This window comes from Desmodus rotundus, chromosome 1 (genome assembly GCF_022682495.2).
Source record: "Desmodus rotundus isolate HL8 chromosome 1, HLdesRot8A.1, whole genome shotgun sequence".
NCBI classification, from domain to species: domain Eukaryota; kingdom Metazoa; phylum Chordata; class Mammalia; order Chiroptera; family Phyllostomidae; genus Desmodus; species Desmodus rotundus.
This window is the reverse complement of record NC_071387.1, coordinates 153,481,824-153,487,823: the sequence shown is the minus strand read 5'-3', so window position 1 is coordinate 153,487,823 and position 6,000 is coordinate 153,481,824.

Genomic DNA, 6,000 nt, shown 5'->3' with positions numbered 1-6,000 from the left:
AGAAAACTGAGACATTGAATTATGTTCCCTCTGCTCCTCCTTTGCTAAGAGTTTTTATCATAAATAGGTGCTGGATTTTGTCAAATGCTTTTCCTGCATCTACTGATGTGGTCATCTAATGGTTATCCTTCATTTTCTTTATGTGAAGTATCATGTTAATTGATTTGCTGTTATTGAACCAACCTTGCATCCCAGGAATAAATTCCACTTGATCATTGTGTGTGATGTTCTTAATGTATTGTTAAATTGGGTTTGCTAATATTGTGTTGAAGATTTTTGCATCCACGCTTACCAGGGATATTGACCTTTAATTTTTTTCTTTTAATGTCTGTCGGTTTTGGAATCAGAGTACTGCTGACCTTGTAAAATTAACTTGGGAGCCTTCTCTCCTCTTGAATTTTTTGAAATAGTTTGAGAGGATAGGTGTTAATTATCTTTTGAAAAGTTGGTAAAATGCACTTGTGAAGCTATCTGGTCCAGCACTATTGTTTGCTGGGAGTTTTTGATTGCTGCTTTAGTTTCATTGAATAGTAACATCTTATCAGATTTATCATTTGCAAATATTTTCTGCCCTGAAAAATCTCTGTTGAGAAGTCAGTTGACAGTCTTATGGGAGCTCCCTTGTAAGTAATTAACTTTCTTTCTCTTTCTGCTTTTAAAATTATATCTTTGACTTTAACCTTTGCCATTTTAATTATGATGTGTCTTGATGTGGGCATCTTTGGATTTATCTAGTTTGGGACTCTGTGTCCTTTCTTGACTTGTATGTGTATGTCCTTTGCTAGATTAGGGAAGTTTTTCATCATTATTTCTTTTTTTTAAAATCCTCACCCAAGAACATTTAAAAAAATTCTTTTAGAGAGAGAAAGAGAGAAAAGGGAGAGAAAGAAACATTGCTGTGAGAGAGAAATATTGATTGGTTACATCCCAGGCACACCAACCAGGGATTAGGCCCACAGCCCAGGTTAGTACCCTGACTAGGAATTGAATCTGCGACCATTCAGTTATGGGATGACTCTCCTACCAACTGAGCTACACTGGCCAGGGCTGTCATCCTTTCTTCAAACAAATTCTTAATCCTTTGCTCTCTTTCTTCTTCTTTTGGTACCCCTGTGATGTGAATACTGTTACACTAGATATTGTCCTAGAGGTCCCTTGGACTATTCTCATTTTATAAAATTCTTTTTAATTTTGTGGCTCTAATGGGGTGTTTTCTGCTACCTTGTCTTCCAAATTACTGATTTAATCCCTGATTCATCTAATCTGCTATTGATTCCTTCTACTGAATTCTTAATTTCAGTTATTGTATTCTTTATTTTCTCACTGGCTCTTTTTTATGATTTCTATGTCCTTTTTATGTTTACCCTCTCTTTGTTGAAGTTCTAGCTAAGTTCTTTGGACATTTTCATGACCATATTTTACACTCTGCATTTTCTTGCCTCCATTTCATTTAGCACTTTTTTTTTTCCTGGAGATTTCTCCTGTTCTTTTGTTGTTGTTGTTTTAATTTAGGGCCTGTTTCTTTGTTTCCCCATTTTGGATGCTTCTCTGTGTTTGTTTTTATGTGTTAGGCAGATCTGCTACCTTTCCCAATCTTGACAGGCTGACCTTATGTAGTAGGTATTTTGTGGAGCCCAGTGGTACAGTGTCCCTGATCACCTGAGCTGGGTGCTCCAGGATGTCCCTTCTGTCATTTGTGTGCACCCTCTTGTTGTTATTGAGCCTTGATTGCTGTTGGCACATCAGTGGGTGGGATTTTCCCTCAGGCTGTTGGCTGACAACTGGCCACAACCACAGTGTGAAAAATGAGGGATTTGCCTTAGCTTTGTCTGGTGCCTGCCGAGACCTCCTTTGTGTGTGCCACCTGAGGAGCTGATTGTGTGATGTTCTCTTGTGGTCTGAAGCTGGTCACCAGATATGTTGTTCTGGGGCCTCTTGGAGGGACTCTGGTGCAGATCAATGTCAGATGTTGCCTGTGACTGGTCTGGGGGTACCTGTTAGGAGATACTAAGTGATCTGTGGTTGGTAGCTGCCTGTGCTGGGCCAGTTACCACCAATGCCTTGCCTGGGACAGGTCAGCAGAAGGCCCAACCAAAGTCAGCTGCTGAAAGAACCTCGTGCAAATGCACAAATGCAAGTTGTGTGAGGCAGGGTCACAGGGAGTTGGCAGGATGGAGCTAATGGACTTCATGCTAATGCAGAATCAGGTTTGACCATGTGGGGAGAGGACCCAACACAGGGACAATGGTGACTATCTCTTTAGCTCTCACTCTGAAACCACAAAATTCAGTTTATTCCTGTATGTCTCTGTCCCCTTCCCCAGCAGCAGGCTTGACTGAAGTTTTTCAAAAGCAGGCCCAGGCTAGATGCTGCCAAAAGAGCATGAGCCAGTTGGGTGGGTCAGGGTCTCCAGGAGTCATCGAGGTGGAGCTAGTGGATTTCACCAGGCTAATGCAGGTTCATATCTGGTCAGTGGGAGGGGGCTCAATACAGGACAGATAGAGCTCAGCCACATGTGAAGATGATGCATTGGTGGCTGTCCTTCCAGCCTCGCTCTTGAAGCCACAAACCTCATCTCTCCCTGAACCTCTCTGGGACTCCTGAACTTGACTGAAACCCCTTGAGAGTTTTTAAAAGAAATATTGCAAAGCATACTCAGGCTGGTTCCCACTAAAAGAGCTCTGTGTGGTGGGTAAGTTGAGTGGGGTGTCTTGGGGAGTCGTCAGAGTGGAGCTAGCAGAGTTCACCAGGCTAATGGAGACACACATATAGTGGATGGGGAAAGGGCTCCACACAGGAAAGCTGGTGCCAGTCACACCCTTGGGAGGAGGATTCAGTGCAGTGACATTGGCGACCGTCCCTCCAACTCTTGCACCAAAGCCACATAGTTCTAGCTCTTCCTGCGTTCTCAGACATCCATCGAGCCACTGTACCTCTGCCAGAACCTAAAGTGAGTACCTGTGAGTGAGGGTTTGTTCATCGGCCCTTTAAGAAGACACTCGGGATTCCAGCAGCCTTCTGTCTTACCAGGAAGGATGGAATCCCCACTGATTTTCACAGCCTTTTTTTGTGTGGGGTCGTCTTCTGTCCCTGGTGCCCTGGGCTGGGGACTCGGACTGAGGCCCATCGCTCCTCAGGAGAAACACAGGCAGCTGAAATATTCCTCCCAGTTCTCAACTGCCACACAGGGATGTGAAGCCAGCCCTGTTTTGCATGTCCACACCTCCTACCTGTCTTGATGCGGCTCCTTTATAACCTTAGTTATAGGGCTTCTCTTCAGCTAGTTTTTAGAAGGTGATTATCCAGGTTTATTGTACCATAATTTAGTTGTAATTTTTATATGGTCATGGGGGGAGGTGAATAGTGTCCATCTACTTTGCTTTCTTGACCCTATTAATTTAGTCTACACTTTTATTTTGATTAATATTCCTGAACTATATTTGGAACTCCGTGACACTGTAAATTTATGATACTGATACACTAGCCAGATTATAATATGGAACTATAGATACCATTAGTATATTTAATATACTTGGAAAATGGCTATGGCCTTAGATATTTTATGAAATGCTATACATTCTTACTAAACAATTAGGTATTTATAATCAACACAGTCTCCCACAATTATTTTTTTTTCTCTCTTATGACGCAAAGTTATCCAGCATCTTATATAGTTATATTATTGATGGCAACTTCTCTTCCTTAGGGAGTAGACAACATGTTTTTGTTGTTCAGTAGCACTTCTGGCAAAAAGGACTCATCTCTTTCTTTTGGTGGATTGAACTGAATCCGAATGGTTTAGAAGAGTTGACCCATCTCTGGGTTCAGACTGATGTATCACTCAGACCTAACACACTGCATTCCTCTAGTCACGACTTTGGCTCACGACTGGGTATGTGATGCAAATTCTAACAGTCAAAATTCTAGGACTTTTGCCAGCCTTATTTGGAATACCGTAAAGCCCAGTAGAGCCACTGTTGACTGGCTTTGTCACTATGTAGGAAAAAATCCTCTTGATGATAAAGCCAACCGAGAAAAAGCCCAACAGAAAGGAATGTCTTCAGGACACTGGCAACTTTTAGTTATGCAAATTTGATACCTTCTCTTTATTCTCTAAGCCTGTTGAGTTAAAGACTCTTTATTTCTTAAAACAAAAGAGTCCTGACTGAGAGGAAGAAGGTGTTTGGAATTTTAAATGAAATTTACTAGTGCCCACTTAAAGGAAAAGCTTGAATTCCCAATTGTAAAGTTAGCCTTGATGTTTTACCTTAAATAGTTTTACCTGTGACTTTTATCTTATTTTGATCATGCCAATGATAACTTTTTAATTAAATTTAAAGAAAATGTTACTGATATTCTTCTTCTGTTTTCTCTTTCTCCTTCTTACTCCCTGTATCTCTTTCCATACATCAAATTTAGAGAAAAAAGAAGGTAAACCTCCTTGAACAAAAGAGGCTATCATATACATTTTATTTCTATAATATTGGAATTTTAATGAGTTACCCATTCAGGAAAAACAAAGCTCTGTAAAAATATTGTTTTTGTCACTCTCATTAATTTTTTAAGATTTTGGGGCAATGTTGGACTGCTGCTCATCTCATAAAGCATTATTTTGCCAAAGCCTGGTGTACATGATATCAAATCTCAGGCTAGTCTTACCTTGGAGACAAAGTTAATTGCTCACTACTTCTGTCTGGCTTTTACAGACACAGGAATTTAGGGATAGTCTCAGCTGTGTTAAATAAACTGCCAAGATGATACCTAAACTATTTGAGTACACAGTTTGACATTAAAGTATTTCAAAAACTTCCTAATTGTGGCATTATGCTCTTGATTTCTATTGTATATTTTGAAAATATTTTATTTAGAAGTGTCTGATTTTGTCTCTCAACCTTCCAAGTCACCCCTGCTAAAAAAGTAATATCATGCTTTCTCTTGTGACTGAAAATATTTAAAGAGTTGAATGCAGGTACACTTTACTTTTAAAATATTAAAATTATATATTTAATTACATAAAATTAATTTATAATGTATTGTTTGAATTCCAAATGAAATTCCTTAAGAATGTACTGAAATGTCAAGTTCTTTAAAGGATTAAATATTTTATGATACTCTCACTTTATTTTTTTTTCTCAAAATGCACATATTAATTTTATATGTTCTTGTGGAAAACTATAGATCAAAAGGGAAATTTTGTTTTATTTCATATTCAAACAGACTTTCTTAAATGTTGATTGTGAACCAGGAATTTTTATAAGCATTGTAGTATCTCTTCATAAACTCTTAGTGTAGACAAAGGTACAGGGAAATAAATATCAGTGACAGTGCCCAAGACATTTATGTGAATGTGAAGAAAAAGAAATTAAAATACGACCTTAATGAGAATTAAGATACAGTTTTGAAAGAAAACATACAAACAGTAAATGATTAAAACAATGCCTTAGGGCAAATCTAAATACTGTTCTGTGGTTTTGCAATGCTATGGGAAACCAGAGAAAGGTGATATCACTTTCAATTGAGGGACAACACAATTAGTAAAATTTAGATATGCAGGTAGCAAGTGGCAAAGTATTCCAAATTAGAACAAAGGTATATTAAAAACCTCAGAGATGTGGGGAGCCAGAGGGATATTTAACAGAGAGTGGTTTTACTTGACAGGTACATAAAACAATTGACAACTAAAATGTAAAGTTTGTCTGTTTCTGAGATGAGAAATTATGGAAAGAGAGTGGTATGTCAAAAAAATCTGATGGTAGGTATATAAATAAAAATAGAGAGGTTATTTTCTTCAAAGGCTCTTATAGGAATGTTAAGGGATGATGATAGGAAGCAAGATAGGATACTATGAAGGTAATGCATGGAATTAATTGTAGGAAATAATTATTATGATGCTAGAGTTTATTTTCTGGCTTACTGAATATGAAAGAAAAATAGTAGAAATTACATTCCAAAGTCATCTCCTATATTACCACGTTTAGTGTGTTAGAGAGTGGTGGTTAA